General features: G+C 47.2%; 1 protein-coding gene across 1 annotated transcript in view; it reads left to right on the top strand.

Annotated features, from left to right (window-relative positions):
* Window positions 1-19,450, top strand: part of CORO2B (coronin 2B) — a 425,059-nt gene that overhangs the window by 141,964 nt on the left and 263,645 nt on the right. The gene's annotated exons all lie outside the window — the stretch shown is intronic.

Here is a 19,450-nt window from a genome sequence, read left to right as displayed (position 1 = left end):
CTGTAAGCTAAGTTACAGCTCTCTTAGGTCTCTAGCCTTCTACAGGCCCTAGATACTCTTTTAGGATGGTATTTTGATCGGTGCAAGTCATTTAGGGACTGGAATGGTGGCAGCGATCGTTTTGTTTATTTTGAGCTCCTTTTGGCGTTCTGAGCACGTTTTCGCACTGAACCCAAAATGGTGGCCTGGCTCCCAAAATGGCCAGACCACGAGGCTCCTTTGTCCTGTCCACTGACCGTCTTGCTCCCTTCACCTTCCCCAGGTCGGGCGACCCGGGGCCTTCCTTATTTGGACATGTACTTTCCCGCGAAACGTGGTTGCTTTCGCGGGCTTCTACATGTCGTTTGTGTGCCTCCAGGGTGTGGACTGGGATGTCTGGTCCCAATACACATCCTGGGTGCCAGAGAGTCTGGGGTGGTGTGAATGCCTGGGACCACCGTGGTCCGTGATTGGTCCACGTATGGTATGTGTGTTGATGAGCGGATCTCCCATTGGCTCCCCTCCGTTTTGGCGCGAAGGGAACCGTGGATAAGAGGGAGCTGGAAACACCACTACCATTTCGATCTCCTGAGTTCTCACGAACGAAGGAATACAGGAGCCAAGTATCCTGCAACCAAGAGGCTGGACCGAGGAATCGCTGGTGACCCGCTGAAGGAATCCTCCTTTGCACTGCTGTCGTCCTGTGAAACCCTTTCCTCCTTGGATCGAACCAGAAGGCCTGTACTGGTGCTTCGACCTTTGGAATAGCAGGAACAGCTATTCCCGGCGACTTCATCATCTCCTGCCAAGTAAGCCTTCGGAAGTGTCTCTGGGCCATCCAGTTGACTGACCAGCTTACAAGGGAGTCCTGCTCTGTAACCGCCGCCAGGTTGTGTTGTATTTCGAGTCCTTGTCACTCTCCCACGCTTCGTACACTTGGCGTTCCCAAGTCTGAAGGGAGGAGTGTACATTTGGCTCGAATACACACGGCCGCTCCGTTGTCCTGCTGCGGCAACAAACTGTGCTGGTTTCGTCGATTGGGACGTCTTTTTGCTCTACACGACTACGAGGCGTTCCCTGCTCTTCTGAACCTGCCAGCTGCTGAAACTAACGTGGAGAAGCCTGGGTCTGCTTGCTTCGGGGACCGGTGAGTAGTTTGGCTAGGATCTGGTCGCCCTCCTGCAGTATCCCATTGCTTTTCCCTGCTGTGTAAAAACAGCACCCTTTTGGCCGTACTCGCGCTCTGCTTCTGCCCGCTGTGGAGGCTGCGCTTGAGTTGCGGAACCTGTTCTCCTTCTGCTGTGCACTAACCCGAACTGCCTGACTTCCTCCGAAGAGCTTCCCCTTTTGCCCGTTGGCACCGGCGTGGCAGGTACTTTGAGCACAAGGCTCCACTCTTCGCAGGGCTTGGACTTCCATCTAGTTAGGTGCCTCTAAAGGCGAACTGAGTCTAAAGCGTTATCGCACTGCCTGTTTTCCTTTCCTTTCAGGTGGACTACATATTTCGTGCTTTAAACGCTTGCGACTGTGTATTTGTATATATATTGTGTTGATATGGTATGTGTTGGCTTAGTATTGTGATATTGTGATTTTCTCGCTACGGTCATTGTTTTAAAGGCCTTAAAATAAATGTGTATATATTTTTGATATAACAACTGTTTGGAGTAGTTTGTAAGCGCTCTTGCTTTGTGTGCTCATTGCGGGCTTTCAGTCACCCTCACCCCTCTTGAGACCTAGTCTTGACCGCCGCGATCGCTACCTTGATTGGTCTGGCTCGTCCAGATGTTACCCTGTTCCAAGTAATTAGGTTGGCCTTCTGAACTTCTCCGCCACCAGGACAGAGTTCAGAAATCCGTCTTAACAGTATGTTTCTCATGGTGTCCTGGAAAGCATTGCAGGAGACCCCAAACACGTGGTTTCCGGTATTGCCTTGGAACTATGGGAGCTGAAGAGGTTCCGACGTGCCGGGACTCTTGCGGCACTGTTAAGTCTGCCATGGAATCCATTATTAGTGACATGACTCTCGCTTTTAGTCTTAGTTGGACCGGAACATGCGTGTGCATATGCTCCTTTTTTTATTGGCTGTCTTTCTGACCACTAGGATGGTGGACTGCCATGGACCTTGGTTAGGAGACCAGCCTGGTTCCCTTTGCTTGAAGGCAAGGCATTCAGTGGGAAGTCAAGTGAAAATAAAACAACTGTACACTACTTGATCTATGATGCTGCACCTGGCATGCCTGCAACCAGCGCCCAGATGCCCTCGGGCTTTGCGCGCTCAAACTAATGGCAAGTAACATAAAATAAATAAATAAATGGACTAGTGATGATGCCCATCTGTGAGATATGCAGCATGGATGAGATGGGCCTCAGCTGCAGGTGTTCTGGTCATTGGCAGCTGAGCAGCATTTTCGAATCCTGTTTGAGCACAAAATGCTCTTCCTTTGTGAGCTTTCCCCTTTGACACAGCATTGATGTGAACCTACCTTGTAGCGCGCTGAGTGCGGCACTCCCCAATGCAAGTACTCTGTTGTGGTTAGACGCTTTGGGGGCATCGTATTGCGGCTGGAATTGCCCTGTTGCGTGAATGCTGAATGGTTGAAATATGGCAGGCCTAGGGTCTCCGAGTGGACCGCCCTCTGTTCGCAGGCATGCGTGCAGAAAGCCGTGCCAGATTTCATGTGCCTAGGTGAATAGACGTTGATACCTGATGACACAGATGGCTACTTCAGCATGGGGGCATTGCAGGGATTTGACGGGTGATCTGTCTGCCGTTTTTTTTTTATTACATCAACATTTCTGTGCTGTGGGCTAAATTGGCAAAGTGGGGGATAGACCCGGGGCCTGTTATCCTTGATCCAACATCTGTATTCAGATAATTTGACCAAAGTAAGACTTAATATGCAGGTTGAACTATATTGAAAGATCCCCCTAAAACGTAGTGTATGTAAGGGCGGCATGCTCACCCCCACAATATTCAATCTATACTTAGCGGATCTTTGGGCCAAAAGTAAAGAATGGGAGGGGGGGTTATGTTCCCGGTCTGTCTAGTCTGAAAATGAGGTGCTTAGCATATGCCGATGATTTAATACTTAAGTACTACATACAACTGGGACTGCAGCGGCGATTAGATGGTCTAGAATAATATCTACACGAAAATCATTTGACGATCAATTCGAGCAAATCTTATGCCTTGACCGCTACGACTCGTAAGAAGCTAAAGAACTTTACCTGGAAATTGAATAACGCGCCTCTTCAGAGTGTTGAATCCGTATTCCAGCTAGGATTTATTTAATCTCAGTAGCAAAGCATCGTGAACATCTGAAAGCACGCCTTGATGAAAAAATACGTACATGCATCGTGGTCCTAAAAAGTAAGTTATGCCTTCTCCCTAAATCCATTCATTGAGTTTTACAAAGTTAAAGTCTCACCAATGATCCTCTGTTGGTGTGAACTTCTGAATATCAGGGATCGGAAATGTTTTGATGCTCTGGAAGCTAGGATTCTTAAGCGAGCGCTGGGCCTCCCCGTCTCAGCACCAATCAGTGTCATCGAACTGGAACTGGGGCTGACTTCCTGGTGGGCACAATACACCAAGAGGAGTCTCTCCCTAATGGGCAATCTGGAGCAGGCAGGTAAACCTGTGCTCGGATTCTATGTGATGGCTCAGCTGTCATTAGATCTGATTCCCTATCTAAAGAAACTTAAAAGATGATGCGACAGGATGAGGGAAGACGTAGAGCTGATAGCCCTAGACCCCGAAGCAGTACTGAAGAAAAAGATTAAAATCTGGGATGGAATTATGGACGTACAAGCTTTGGGCAGATTGAAGCATTATTCGGGCGAGGAGCATTTCTTCCTTCATATAATGGAACCTAGGGGTTATTTAGCGAAATTTCCATCTTCAAAAAATTAGATACTGGTACCTAAGGTTCAGACTACAATGCCTTTCCACGTTAGAATATTTTGGCCCAAAGCTGAGAATTTCAAGAGTATGAGGACCTGTAGAATGTGTAATATGGGGGGGTCACAGAAAACACATTTCATTTTCTAATGAGCCGTCCAACTTTTTGGGATTTGAGCCAAGCCAACTGAGCCGTTCCACCAGCGAATAAGGGCAAAGTGGGTTTGTGGTTTAAGGGGCACACAGCAGACCTGAGAGTGGTTTGTGGAGAAGGACGGGTCCTTAGCTACCTCACGGCATTGAGCATCTGTGGGCAAAATGAACAAGTAGGTCCACAGTCTTTGTCAAATTCATGGGGAAAATACTGCGGCACAATACGGTCTGTAAGATAGTACAGCAGGTTACATGCTCATTGCTGGTGCGTTACATTGCGGGCCGGTTTGGTTTGTAACGCGAACTAGGACAGACCGTTTCTAGACCACATTTGCTCTATGGGATGGAATGCCCATTAAGGGTGGCTTTCTGTTTTTCAGTCTATGCGATGTGCGCAACTTTTCATCAGCCAATTCCAATATTGACTCGGAGGGTTCATAAAATGGCGCACTTTGGGAGAGTGGTTTTATGTTTGGATTAGCCCAGCAACAACACACGACCTGGTTTGGTCCCAGGCACACAGGGATGCGTGTTTAAATGCTGCTTTCTTATTGACTACCTCGCTGTTCCAACAGCATTAGCGATACGATTATTTAGGTGGGATTTCGCTCTCTGCTTGCATGTTTACATGGTGCAGGTTTTTGTCCCTGACCCGGAGAGCTGGGAGTTCCTCTTCAGGGATTAGACACTGTGGTATCGAGCCCCACGGCAGAGAGCACATTGGTTCCTTCTTTCTTTGTAATACACAGCGCAAATACAGATGCCCAATAACATAACGCATATGGCAATAACGTAATCTGAGCCCTGGCCCCGTGTAGAAGACCCTGGCAGGGACACCAAGAGAGAACCGAAGACATACTGGTGAACATAAAAAGTAATAGTGACAGGATAGTGCAGTCCCGAGTTCCCATCCTCTTCTCTCCCGTTCCAATGCCTGCTGACATCTCAAGGGTTCCCATAACGCCCATCTAAGCCGCATTCTGCTCGAAGGCCCTGGTTTTGCCCATTCCTCGTAATAAAACGCCCAATTTCTGACACTGCAGTCTCCGAAATTTCGTTTTGAGGCGGGGCCCTGCCGGGGCCCAGTAATCTCCCCTGACAGCCCCGGCCACTACACGAAAAGGCATTTTTTTCTACAGCCTGACACTCTCGCTCGTGTGCGAGAGCTTCAGGCTACAGAAAAAAATGCCTTTCAGCCATAATGGTGGCGCCGCACCTGCGAGGCATCCCTTTAATCAAGAGATTCCCGTCGGCCCGCGCCACCATTATGGAGAAACGTGAGGCCGCTGGAAGCAGAGGCCTTGCTTTCTAAATACTGGAGCTCCCGCGGATTCGCGGGAGTTTCAGTATTTAGGAAAAAGGCCTCTGCTTCCAGTGGCCTCACCCTTTCAGCCTTAATGGTGACGCTGCCCCTCCAGGGGTGGACTGGGAATTAAGAGGCCCTGGAAATAATTACTGGGGACCAAAAGAGGCCCTGGAAATAATGTTCAAAGTGGCCCCATATGACACATTTTCAGCAAGCCCAATGCTATTCCTATGAGAAAATTTGGAAATACCACACAAAAGAGGCCCAGGGTGCAGAGGCCCACCGGGAAAACTCCAGAGTTCCCTATAGGCCAGTCCACCCCTGTGCCCCTCCCCAGCTGGCGAGGGGCAGCGCCACCATTAAGGTTGAATAGGCGAGGCACTGACCCCTGCCAGGCAAACCTATACAAAATAAATGCAGAGATCAGCACCCTCTCCCCATGGGGGAGAGGGTGCTCATCTCTACAAAAGGCTGCCTGGCAGGGGTGCCAGTAGCCCATTGAGCCGGGGCTCTTCAAGGGAGCGTGGCCTAATGGGCCATCAAGACCCCCGCTGTTAGGCCACGCCCCCTCGATGAGCCCCGGCTCGATTTGTAGTGCCACTTAAGCCACTGCGTGTACATTTTAAAGGGGAGTGTTTTTTCTGCCAACAACAGTTTTTAAGCAAAATCAATGTGCCGGGATCTCCACACACAGTTGTGTGCCGTTCGTTGAAAACGGTCTGGTGAAACAGCGCCTTTTGAAATGTCGTCATCTCCACTGAGTTTCCCTTCTATACAATTGCAAAATGTGCTCTTTTCACTATCCTTTTAATATAACAAGACCCCACAGCGCTTAGCCGTATCAAGCCCCTCAAAGGCATTCTTATATTCCTAGTGCACCCTCTCAAGCAGCCCCCCCTCCTCCTCCTCCCAGATTCCACCGATAGTGCCCACCACTCATTCTAGTACTGCCACATGCCAAGAGCCCGCACTACAACAGAGGCAGAGGGAGCATCAGATGTAACACTTTTTACTTTTCAATGCAGGGCAATCTCAGCGTTAACCCGCAGAGGCTCTTTGCAAGAGCAATGCACTGCTTCCACTAACAGTGCTAGTGGCAGAATGGGTTGCATGATTCAGGGGGGCCAAGTAGTGGATGACACGGGAGGGCTAGAGATGCGAGAGCAAATGCAACTACATGCCAAGTGGAAGTGATGGAGAAGTCTGAGCAAAGACAGAGCTGGAGACAATGTTGGTTCCACAGAAACGTGGGCAGACTAGTGCGCCATGCTTGTGTGTCGTCACGTCCTCTGTGTCTATGTCTATCTTCTCCCTTGCAGCACCTTATTTCCCAGTAGATATATCGACCCCGCTCTCTTGCATTCAGAGGGCGGTGTTATGGGGGAAGGTCATATGGGAATGCAACGTTTTCATCCATTTACATCCTCAACTCTTAACCCGTCATGGGGCCATACAAGCTAGTGTGTTCATTGGGCGTTCTGAAGCGAAACCTCTACAAAAGACGTCGCCCCTCCCCAGTGCAGCTGCAGACCCCAGGGAAATCTGGTGCCCTAAGAATGACGAAGCAGCTCGTCTGTCTGCTACCTCAGAGGTCGTAGCTTGGCGCCAGGCTGAGGCACTGCCTGAAGGGTTGCATACCCCAAGCACTGTGTGCTGTGGACATTTGAAGGTATTCTGATATGAGCATTTCTTAACGTGGCCGTGTTCACTGAAGCAGAGGGAACTTGCCTAGAATATTGGCCCCCAGTTAGAAGGATGTAGGTGTTGCAATCGTGGAAATACATTGTTGATCCTGCCTGCATATGACCTGACAGCTGAATTTTGCATGGAACTCGGAGCTAGCTGCATACATGGGGTCTTAGCTGGCCCGCCATAATAGGGATGGATAACTTAGCTCTCCATCACGTAATTGGTGAGTCTTCTGCCACATGGGCTCCTGAGCTTGCAGTCACATTGGCTTTTATAATTGCTGTCACATGAGCTCCAGAGTTCAGGCTTACTGGCTTTTGGGGTCCCTAATGTCAGTGATGTGCCTATACGTTTGTGTTCTTATGTGCTCCTGGGCTTGCTGTCACGTGGGATGCTGAACCCTCAATCCTATTGGCTGCAGGGATCACTCCCATGGGTTCCTAATTTCGCAGTCTTAGGGGATTTTGTGATTACTGTCAGATATTGCTGTCACATGTGCTTCTGGTTTTAGTGGCAGAGGGGCCGCAGATTTTGCAGTCTTATGATTGTCTTCAATTGCTGCCCTGGGAGCTCCCAATTTCACAGTCTCGTGGTCTTTTGGGATTGCTGTCACATGAACTGTTGAGATTAGTTTTATGGAGAGCTGTATCCCTGTCCTTGCATATACACACGGGCCTCTCATCCAAATACACACCGTACCAATATGTCACCGTGACTTACCCCACTGATTTCATGCGCTCATTCTCACCCACTCTCACCATCAGTCAGCAGTGCTTACACAATGTCACCCTCTCAGTCATTCTTAACATCTACACTCAACAGTTTGCCACTTTGTTGTGACATTTCCACCTGCTTTCAGTCCCTCTCCGCCCAAAGCACGTGATCCTGGGATCTCTTTGTGCTAGCTTTATCAAGCCTTACCATCAATCTTTGTGCTCAATGTGCCTGCTTGTGTAGCAGTCTTCTGAGAGTTAATGACTTAATCAGAACTGTAAAAGCACAACTGGTGTAACAAAAGTCAGCTTTGCCTTCAGCCACTCGATTTATAAGCCCTGTCCTTCACTGAAGTCCTTTAAAAAAACAAGCATCGGCAAAGCCAACAGTTTAAGATTGTGTATTAATATTAGGCATTCACCAGGCACTGCTATTATGTGCTCAGGTACTCTCAACACGTTGTAGGTGCTACAATCCAGTTAATACCACTATGGCAGTGCCTGGCAAATCATTTTCCCATGACTTTACAAAAGCCAAAACTGTTGGCATTGCCAATGCCTGTTTAAGAATACATGTTATATGTGTGTCCTTCCCAGCACAGGAATAAAATGAAAAGGATTAGGCTGTTGACTGGGCACCATTAATACCAGATTAATTAGTTGTTCTCATTTGCAAAATGTGTAAGATCCCAGGTCCCTCTATCATTGAAGATCTACTTTGAGAGATCATGAACTTATTTAAAACCTCACTTTTTAATCCATATATGTTTAAAACATGCTTTAAATGCACTAATCTTGACTTATTTTATTTAACATTTTCTTGGGGATACACTCAATCCCGTCATGGCAGGGTTAGGCACACGCGCTGTGCTCGCTCGTTTGGAAAAATATGGGCCACTTTGAATAGAAATTCCAGGGCCACCTTTGGTTCCCAGTCCGGACCTGACGGCCACCCCGCACATGTCGGTCCTTGTGGCTTTGCTTAGGATATGGCCACCCCGCACATGTCATTCCGGCCACCCCACACGTCACTCATTGTGGCTTTGCTTAGGATATGGCCACCCTGCACATGTCGCTCCTTGTGGCTTTGCTTAGGATATGGCCACCCCACACATGTCTCTCCTTGTGGCTTTGCTTAGGATGATAGGCACACAGCCACCCCGCACATGTCACACACTGTGGCTTTGCTTAGGATGTTGAACACACGGCCACCCGGCACAGGTCACTCCTTGTGGCTTTGCTTAGGATGTTGGGCACACTGCCTCCCTGCACATATCAATCCTTGTGGCTTTGCTTAGGATGTTAGGCGCACGGCCACCCCGCACATATCACGCATTGTGGCTTTGCTTCCCCGCACATGTCACTCCTTGTGGCTTTTCTTAGGATATTGGGCGCACGGCCACCCCGCACATGTCATGCATTGTGGCGTTGCTTCCCCACACGTCACTCCTTGTGGCTTTGCTTAGGATGTAAGGCGCACGGCCACCCCGCACATATCACGCATTGTGGCTTTGCTTAGGATGTTAGGCGCACGGCCACCCCGCACATATCACGCATTGTGGCTTTGCTTCCCCGCACATGTCACTCCTTGTGGCTTTGCTTAGGATATTAGGCACATGGCCACCCCGCACATGTCACACACTGTGGCTTTGCTTAAGATGTGGGGAACACGGCCACCCTGCACATGTCACACACTGTGGCTTTGCTTAGGATGTTGGGCACACAGCCACCCCACACACACACGGCCACCCTGCACATGTCACTCCTTGTGGCTTTGCTTAGGATGTTGGGCACACGGCCACCCCGCACATGTCACTCCTTGTGGCTTTGCTTAGGATGTTGGGCACACGGCTACCCCGCACATGTCACTCCTTGTAACTTTGCATAGGATGTTGGGCACACGGCCACCCCGCACATGTCACTTGAAGTATCTCGCTGAGTCGGTTAAGTAAAACAGAACAGCTTTATTTACACTAGATCAGCCGGCGCCCTGCACTGCTGCTCACACCTCCAACAGCTTCCTCTCCGCTCTCACCCTCCGCCTGGAATCTCCTTCAAACCTAAACATTCTCACTCACGAGCAGGCAGGGACACCACACCTACGTAACCATAAGAATGCCTACAAGAATACTACACACCCCCCCCTTTCACATTAACCAAATTTGAAAACCATGAAACAATTTTAAACTAGAAATTATAACATCGAGGTTTGTAAATTATTACATAACATAAAAAAAACCATAACATTTGAGCACAGGAAACTAAAAAAGATAACAATATTTAGATGACATTACTTTCCCATGACATAGTCTTTGGACCAGAACGGTAGTCTCTTGGTTTGCGCACTGTCTTGTCCCTAGACAAGATATTTAAATCACTTCCCTGATGACTATTATCCATACTTTTGTTTCCATCAGCAGTACCAGAGTTCATTCCCTGATGAAACTCCTCATCTTCAAAACCCCTCCCTTGAAGATTATTACCTGAACCACCACAACCAAACATATTACAGTTTTCTCTCAATTGTAAACCTTCCTGCTCATTCTGAAACTCCACATCATTCTCATTCTGTAACTCAACATCAACATCCATGTTCGCATTCTCTACACCACCCCTTCGAACATTTATCTCACGAATAACATCATCATCTCCCATCGAACCACCCCCTCTTTTATCTTGTCTCAATTGACCAAATCTATCACACCCCCATTTCCAATTCCATTTGCTTACTCTGTCAGGATTCCATACTGACCCTCCAGTTACCCTTACAGCCTTGCCAAACACTTGCAAAACCTTGACCGGTTTACTGTATTTAGAATCACCTTTCCTAACACTACGTCCAAATTTTAGCCTCACAAAATCACCTGGTGAAATGTCAATCCTGTGACTAATATCACTACATGTCGACCTGGCCTTTTCTTCCTGACATCTCCAACTCCTTATTTTCTTTTTTTCTGGTACTCTCTTGCTATTGACCCACTCCGGGCTAAGCAAAGTGTTGGGAGCTCTCCCCCTCATCAATTCAAACGGAGAAAACTCCGACCCTCTTTTGACAGACATCTTTAGACTCCACAGTTTTTCTAACCGTGCTTCCTCCACTTGCATATTTTTTCTTAAGGCCAATTCCACTGTCTCCACAACCATTCTGTTGCATCTCTCAACTAATCCATTAGTTTGGGGATGATACAATGCAGAATACTTCCACTCAATACCTGATGCTGTCACAAATTCTCTAACCTCCCTGCTTTTAAACTGGACACCATTGTCACTAATGATGGATTTAGGAAATCCTTCTCTCTGAAAGATTTCCTTCAAAAATGTAATTATCTCTTCCGAATCAATCTTCTTGACCGCCTTCAATTCCACCCAACTAGAATAATAGTCAATCATTACTATTAAAAACCTCTTCTCACCTATCAACTTCACATACGGCCCTACAATATCAATACCTAACTTCATCCAAGGGGCTTCTCCCTTGTCTGTGACAATGGGCTCCGACTTGAAACTTTTACAGCTTTTGTCGCTGTTTTGGCATGGCCAGCAGTTCCTAACGAATCTCTCAACCAATAGATCCGTGCCTGGCCACCAGTATACAGACCTCAAATTATTTTTAGTCCCAGTAATACCTGGGTGTCCCTGATGTGCTTTTTCTATGAGTTCCTCATACAACACTTTCAGAGGTATTAATTTATTCCCCCTCAGCAGAAATCCATCTTCCATGGATAGTTCATCTCTTACTTCCCAAAACTTCAAACATTCCTGATCAACCAATCTTTTTTCTGGCCAACCTGCCACCATATAGCTTTCGATTTTCTGCAAAATTACATCTCTGGACATCTCATCCAACCATTTTTCTTTAGAAGTCACTTCAATAACCACAGCCACCATTTCTTCATTACTTTCCAACTCCATTTCAGTATCTTTCAATGGAAGACGTGACAAATAATCTGCAAGAACATTCCTCTTCCCTAGCACATCATTTGTCAAAAATTGATAATCTTGTAGTTTAATACTTAACCTAGCCAATCTAGGTGAGGCTTTGCACATCCCATTCACAGTAAGAACTTCTATGAGGGGCTTGTGGTCAGTTTGAATGACAAACCTGCAACCCCACAAATATTTTCTGAAGTAGTTTACAGCCCACGAGCAAGCTAATAACTCTTTCTAAATTACAGAATATCTGTATTCTGTGGCTGTAATCGCTCTGTAACTTTGGTCGACCTCCCGAACACATACCCACCCAATTCTGCAGAATTGCATATTTCTCTCTTGAATTAATTCACTGCTTCATCACATTCCTCACTCCACACAAATTTAACCTCCTTTTTCAATAGATTCCTCAATGGTTCTGTCATATTCGCAAATTTCTCAACAAACCTGTTGTAAAATTCACATAACCCCAAGAATGATCTAAGTTCATCCTTATTACAGGGATTTGGCGATTCCCTGATTGCCTTCATGGCATCCCTCTTGAGTTTATAACCTTTGCATTTCACTGTGTGTCCCAAATACTCAACTTCATCCATACCAAACTTGCATTTGCTTTTTTCAATTTCTAATCCCACATTCTCTAATTTAGATAAAACATCTTTTAACCTTATGTCATGTTCCTCTTTGCCCCTGCCAAATACAATAATATAGTCTTCATACAAAAATGTCCCCTTCAACCCTTTCAACACATGTACCATAACCCTTTGAAACACCGCTGCAGCAGATGCCAACCCAAATGGCATACGCTTAAATCTATATAATCCGTGTGGGGTAACAAATGCTGTGATGTCTCTACAATCTTCCGTCAGGGAAATCTGATGATATGCACTTGAGAGAGCCAGTGTGGAGAACACATCTGCACTTCCTATACGATTCAGCATCTCCGATATTACAGGAAGTGGAAAAATGTCAACTATGATGTTCTTATTAACATCCCTGAGGTCCACGCAGATTCTGGGTTTGCCATTTTTTTTCATTGCTACTACGATGGGGCTCACCCATTCGGATGATTCTATTTTTTTCTATGACTCCTTCTGACTCCAACCTCACCAATTCCTGTTCAACCTTGTCCACTATGGCAAACGGTATGGGTCTGGATTTCACATGTCTAACAGGCACAGCTCCTTTCTTTAGGAGAATCCTATGGGCAAAATCCTTTAATAATCCCAACTTCTTTTGGTGCTCCTTATCTCCATTCTTACTTCCTACTCCCCGCTCCTGACCGGAATTAACAATCAACACTTTTTCACACGGATCTAGCCTGATCCGCAAACCAGCCTGGTCTCTCCAACCAATAATGTTGACTCCTTTCTCCGCCGCATAGATTTTGACTTCTGCACGCCTGTCTTTGAATTCAACAATACTTGAAAAGAAGCCAATCATTTTGATACTCGACCCTTCAAATCCGCCAGGATTTCTTATATCAGGTGCATTCAATTTGTTTTTTAGGCCACATGCAATCAGATCCTTCCAGGTTTTCTTTGTAATGATCATCCATGGCGAGCAACTGTCCACCTTTACTTTGAGTTTCCAGTTGTCAATCACTATGATACAACTTCTGCATTTGAACTCTCCTCCTGGAGGTTCACGGATTGTGAAAACTCTTTCCTCATCTGATTCTTCATCTTCTTCCTGTATGACTGAAATTCTTTTCTTCCGTCTGCAAGTGACTGCGAAATGTCCTTTCACCCCACAATTTCCACACTTTTGTCCTATCGCTGGACAATGTTTGGTGTATGCAAAATGTCCAAACCTTCCACAATTATAGCATCTGTCCCCATCTCTAGACTGTGTATTCACAAACTTGGGTTCAGATTTCACCCAGCTCTTCCCCTTAAATGACTGCCCTCTATTGTCATATCCTCTTGGCCTATTGCTTTTGACTGCATTGACTTCCGTACGTCCTTTCGTCCTCAACGTGTTAACCATGCTTTGCTCTCCAGAGTCTCCTGAATATTTGTCGTTTTGCTGCTGCAAGTTCAGAACGGCTTCTTGCTTATTATTTTTCATTTCCTTGGAGCATAAATGGCTGTGTTCAATCCGTCTGGCAATGGCTATGGTTTCCGGTAAAGATGGATTCCCCACCATCCATAGTCTATCCTGGAGCAAACTATCCTTTGCATGTATGATAATCTGATCTCTTATGAGTTCATCTAAGGTGATCCCATTGCCAAAATGACATGTGCGAGATAAAACCCTTACGGCTGACACATAATCTTCAATCGACTCGTGCTCCTTTTGAGTCCTGGTGTAGAAATTATACCTGTTTATGGCTACATTCGTCTCAGGGGTGTAATATTTGTCCAATTGCCTTAGTCCTTTCGTGATCATCCTCATCCCCAGCCTCATCCACTGGCAAGTCGGGTAGCTCCCTATATTTTCTTTGTCCTTCGAACCCCAATGCATGGAGAAGCAACAAATTCTTCTTGTGAGGTGTGAGACCTTCCTGGTCAACTGTTTGTACATAGTTCAGCCAGAATTCCTTCCATTCTGCCCAATTGACAACTGGCTGCCTTGGCGTTGGGAGAAAGCTTGCCGGAGGTTGTATGCTAATACCTTGCATACCTTATGATGCCCTTTTCACCAAACTAATCACCTACAGTCTTTCTAGTTCAGGTAATGCTCTATGCTTCTATGATTTCCTTTGTTGTTTTTTTTTTTTTTCTTTTTTAAAAAAAACTTTGAGTCTACTCCTCATCCCGCCCGATTCCAGATAATTACGTATCCTGTACACGTCTTTCTGACAGGCCGACACAGCGCTTGTCAGTGTCTCTTTAGACTAGCAAGGGGTCAGGGGGGGAAACGTCAGCACGAACCAACGCAGCGTCAAGCGTTGGTTCGGAGCATCTGCTCTCACTTTACACGTATCTGAAACCGGCACAGACCAACGTGAGGGCACACATCAGTCCGGAGCGACCGCTCTCCGTAAAACTTCTTTCCTTCTATATTCCTTGCCCCAGGCAGCAGCACAAGCCAACGCAGCACACGCGTCGGCTCGGAGCGTAACGATCGCTCTGATCAGCGCTCCCTCCTCTCACGATTCCCGTGGGTCCTCAGGACGCCGGCATCCTCGTCGCCAATTTGAAGTATCTCACTGAGTAGGTTAAGTAAAACAGAACAGCTTTATTTACACTAGATCAGCCGGCGCCCTGCACTGCTGCTCACACCTCCAACAACTTCCTCTCTGCTCTTACCCTCCGCCTGAATCTCCTTCAAACCCAAACATTCTCACTCACGAGCAGGCATGGACACCACACCTACGTAACCATAAGAATGCCTACAAGAATACTACATCACTCCTTTTGGCTTTGCTTAGGATGTTAGGCACACGGGCATCCCGCACAGGTCACTCCTTGTGGCTTTGCTTAGGATGTTGGGCACACGGCCACCCCGCACAGATCACGCATTGTGGCTTTGCTTCCCCGCACATGTCACTCCTTGTGGCTTTGCTTAGGATGTTAGGCACACGGCCACCCCGCACATGTCACACACTGTGGCTTTGCTTAGGATGTTGGGCACACGGCCACCCCGCACATGTCACTCCTTGTGGCTTTAGGATGATAGGCACGCAGCCACCCGCACATGTCACTCGTTGTAGCTTTGCTTAGGATGTTAAAACGGGTATTTTTCTGCATTGGATAAAGCATCAGATCCAGGTCCGAGAGACGTGGCTTTGATGGAGGGCATGTAAGCGTGTGTGCTGAATGCTAGGAATGATCATGTTATACTTGAAGTGACAATGCATGTTGTATGTTCTTCTACTTGACTTTTGGTGCTAATAATGTCTGAGGACAATTTTATGTGAATTATTATATTAATTGGATCGGCTTTCTTTTTTGTTTTCCTTCCTTTTGCTGTTATATTCTTTGATTTTTGTGTAAATGTACTTTTGTACTGAAAAACACAAATAAAAAAATAAAAATGTTAAGGATTTGGGCCACATTGTCACCTCCTGCTCCCACTTGCCCTGGGGCCACATTTTGTTTTTGCCCCTTTGTGGCAACCCTGGCGCCCCTTCTGGTTCCATGCTGTGTGACTGCCTAACATTACTGTACCATAGAACGGTCATGGGCTAGCTGGCTAGTTCCAAGTCTGTGACACAACTGTAAACTGTTAGTCAAAGGGTGTGCAATGTCAGAACAAAGACAGAGCTGGGGCTTTTTTTAAACCATTGTCGTCAGTCCATGCCTCTTAGCACACCAGCTAGCGAGGAGCAGGCCCTTTCCCATCTCTTGTACAAGTAACTACTGTACCCAATCAAAACCATAGACTGAAAGACGGGAGCTGCATGTTCGTGCTCTGTGTGCACCCACGTGTCACTATTAATGGCTTCCTCCACGCTAGTTTCATGGCTGCCCAGAACTGTGCGCGTGGCTATGGTTAATTCCAAACCTTCCAGCTATTACATTATTATGTTGCTCCCATCACGCACTCAATGTCAGCGTTAGCTGGAACACTGCATGAGTGGGTCATTTTACACCTGTCTAATTACTAAACAAAAACACCTACCGTGCACCGCGTGGCCAACAGGGTGTTGGAGAAAGTCGCCAGACTTTACCACGCTAGTGGAGTCCCGCCCAGACCCAAATGGGCACACCACCGATCATGCACACCCCGCGCCTCCGAAGTGCCCATGAAGGGCGCCCCACACATCACTCGCCCTAAGCACACCACACACTAGAGCATGGGTGCACAACATGCGGCCCGCGGGCCAGTTGCGGCCCGCCATGCTGTTTTTTACGGCCCGCGAGGCACAAAGACTTTCCTATTGGAGGGCGGCCCACAAGCAGCATCGGCCGCCCTCCATTAGGAAAGTCTTAGTTGTCTTCCGGGCCGGACAAAACACTGGCCGCCATTGGCTCAGCACACACGCACCACGTCACTCCTATGAGCCACATAGTGCGTGTGTGCTGCACCAATGGAGTGCCAGCACTACGGCTGGCGTGGCCAGTAAGGCTTGATGCTGGAAGGCATTTCAGCCTTGCTTGCCACGCCAGCCATAGTACGATTCCACTTACCTCGCCAGCGTTCCAGCTTACCTGCCTTCCAGCATGTCTCCGGTAAGTGGTCTGTGTGTTTGTGTGTCGGGCCTGTCCTGCTGTATGTTTGTGTTGTGTATGTTGAGATGGGGGGTGGGGGGCGTGTCAGATGTGTATGAATGTTTGTTTTTGAGTGTTTGTGTTGTGTATGTTGAGATGGGGGTGGGGGGGCGTGTGGGATGTGTATGAATGTTTGTTTTTGAGTGTTTGTGTTTGGATGTTGAGATGCATGTATGGGTGCATGCTTCAGAGTATGTGTGCTGAGTTGGGGGGGTTTGGGTCTGCATGGGTGCATGCTTGAGAGTGTGTGTGCTGAGTTGGGGGGTGGGGGTTCGGGTCTGTATGGGTGCATGTTTGAGAGTGTGTGTGCTGAGTTGGGGGGTGAGGGGTTCGGGTCTGTATGGGTGCATGTTTGAGAGTGTGCTGATTTGGGTGGTGGGGGGTTCGGGTTTGTATGGGTGCATGTTTGAGAGTGTGCTGATTTAGGGGGGTAGCGGGGTTCGTGTCTGAATGGGTGCATGTTTGAGAGTGTGTGTGCTGAGTTGGGGGTGAGGGGATCGGGTCTGTATGGGTGCATGTTTGAGAGTGTGCTGATTTGGGGGGTGGGGGTGAGGGTCTGTATGGGTGCATGTATGAGATTGTGTGTGCTGAGTTGGGGGGTGGGGGGTTTGGGTGTGCATGAATGTTTGCTTTTGGGACAGGGGGCATAGTGTTTGGTTGGGGGTGGGAGCCATGGGGCATAGTGTTTGGTTGGGGGTGAGGGGGCCATGGGGCATAGTGTTTGGTTGGGGGTGAGGGGGGCATGGGGCATAGTGTTTGGTTGGGGGTGGGAGCCATGGGGCATAGTGTTGCACTCCAAGAGTGAACTCAATAATAAAGCTAAACAGGCACAGTTAGGAGATGTACATCCTTTGCTTTTTTGAGGAAACCTGACTCAACGAAGGCAATACTCCTCTTGGGCAACCCAAACAGCAAACTATAGCAGTCCAAAATAACGGAATGTTCAATCAAGGGTCAATAAAATATATATAATTTAACTAAACAGACGATATACAATAACTACATTGAAATAAATGATAACAATGGAAAATGTGTAGTACAAAATGTACATTTGAAATGCAATAAAAATCGTTACCCCTCAAAAACATATTCTTTTTCCATGTGTTTAATACAAATTGGAGGTTGAAAAAGACTCCTGACATGTCCCGCCTACTGCCCCGCCCACTTTAACTTTTCGGCCCTTTATATAGCCCTCATGTAAGGTACTTTCGGCCCTCTGTCAAAATCAGTTGTGCACCCCTGCACTAGAGAGATTGGAACATACAAAGCACCCCACTGTGCACACACAGGCATGCGGCAGGCGACGCCACACACTGCATATGTGCAGTCCTTCACCCCAAGGATATAGTGGCATTGCTTTCCAAATTGTGTGGCAAGACAAGGGAAATGTGTAGTGACCCACCTGGGCACATTTTTCCGCATTTCTGCTCAGTGGAAGCAGTTCTGGGTGCTGCCTAAACGTTCATACTCCTGTTTCTAAGGTCAGAGGGATTTGCCTCGTATCCGTGATGTGCTGGGACTGGTTTCCTGGGCCCTGGATGTCGCACATTGACTTGGGTTTTGCCAATCAGATTAATTCCAAGTGGCAGATCGGTCGAATACTATATTTTGCTCCCTTTTCACCGCACTTTAGATTTTTTTTGTGGCACATTTAAAAATGGCTAATGTGTGTTTTTTGTTTGTGGCAAGAGCAAAATCCGAATAAGCTGGATGGTCTGATTTATATATCGGTATTAACGCAGCCCGCCTCCCTGCATTCCATTCCCAGGAGGTCCCAATTCCAGCTGGTGGTTAAGCTTCCTAGGATCAGTCACCTCTAACAATTCTACCCCACAACCCACTGCACACCCAACTGCCAACACCTCCAAGACCAGTCTTGCAAAGCGGCGGATGGAAGAGGGCCACCTGGGGAACCCCAGGGGACTCCAAAACCAGAAATATGAGTGGGCACCACACATGCCCAAGAATGCCACCTGCACCAAGCGGCCAAGGATTTCAGAAATGCTGCACTTAACTGGTGTCTGCGAACAGAATTCGGCCACTCTCTATTGTTGGCAAAGGGAGGGCTTTATTCATGTATGTATAAAGCACCGCAGCCTGCAGGCAGCGGCGGGCAAGAATGTTACGGAGGCTGTGATGTCATAAGTTCATGCAGGCTTTGGGAAAATAAAGCCCCTGATGCAAATGGTGCAGAGTTTACTGAGTGAAGTGGAGAACCAAAAGCGGGCAAACGTGGGCTTTATATTCAAATCCTCTGAAGGGGGTCACGGCAAGGCTGGGTCCTGTGCCTGGTGGCAATAGACTAGATGAGAAACCTAGTCACACAACCGCTCTCCGTTTGTACCCAGTCTGGGTAATTATATTCGAACAAACAATTCCAAATAACATTAGTTTGGTTCTTCTTAATTTAAGAATTGTTCATAGAAAAAATAATAAGTTCCAAGACTTTTTTTATGTAATATATATTCTTTTATCAAAAAAAATCAAAAGAATGATCACTAATCAAATCTTAGTGAGGACGCAGCTGACATGTTACTTTATGCTAGTAGACTTCAAGTGCCAATGCATTTCGGAGTATAAAGCTCCTTCATCAGGGCAAGTCTGTACTTATAGGAAACAA

The sequence above is a fragment of the Ambystoma mexicanum genome, chromosome 11 (genome assembly GCF_040938575.1).
Source record: "Ambystoma mexicanum isolate Mex_15411 chromosome 11, UKY_AmexF1_1, whole genome shotgun sequence".
Taxonomy (NCBI): Eukaryota; Metazoa; Chordata; class Amphibia; order Caudata; family Ambystomatidae; genus Ambystoma; species Ambystoma mexicanum.
The sequence above is the reverse complement of the archived record's forward strand: the minus strand, read 5'-3'. Positions and strand labels throughout refer to the sequence as shown.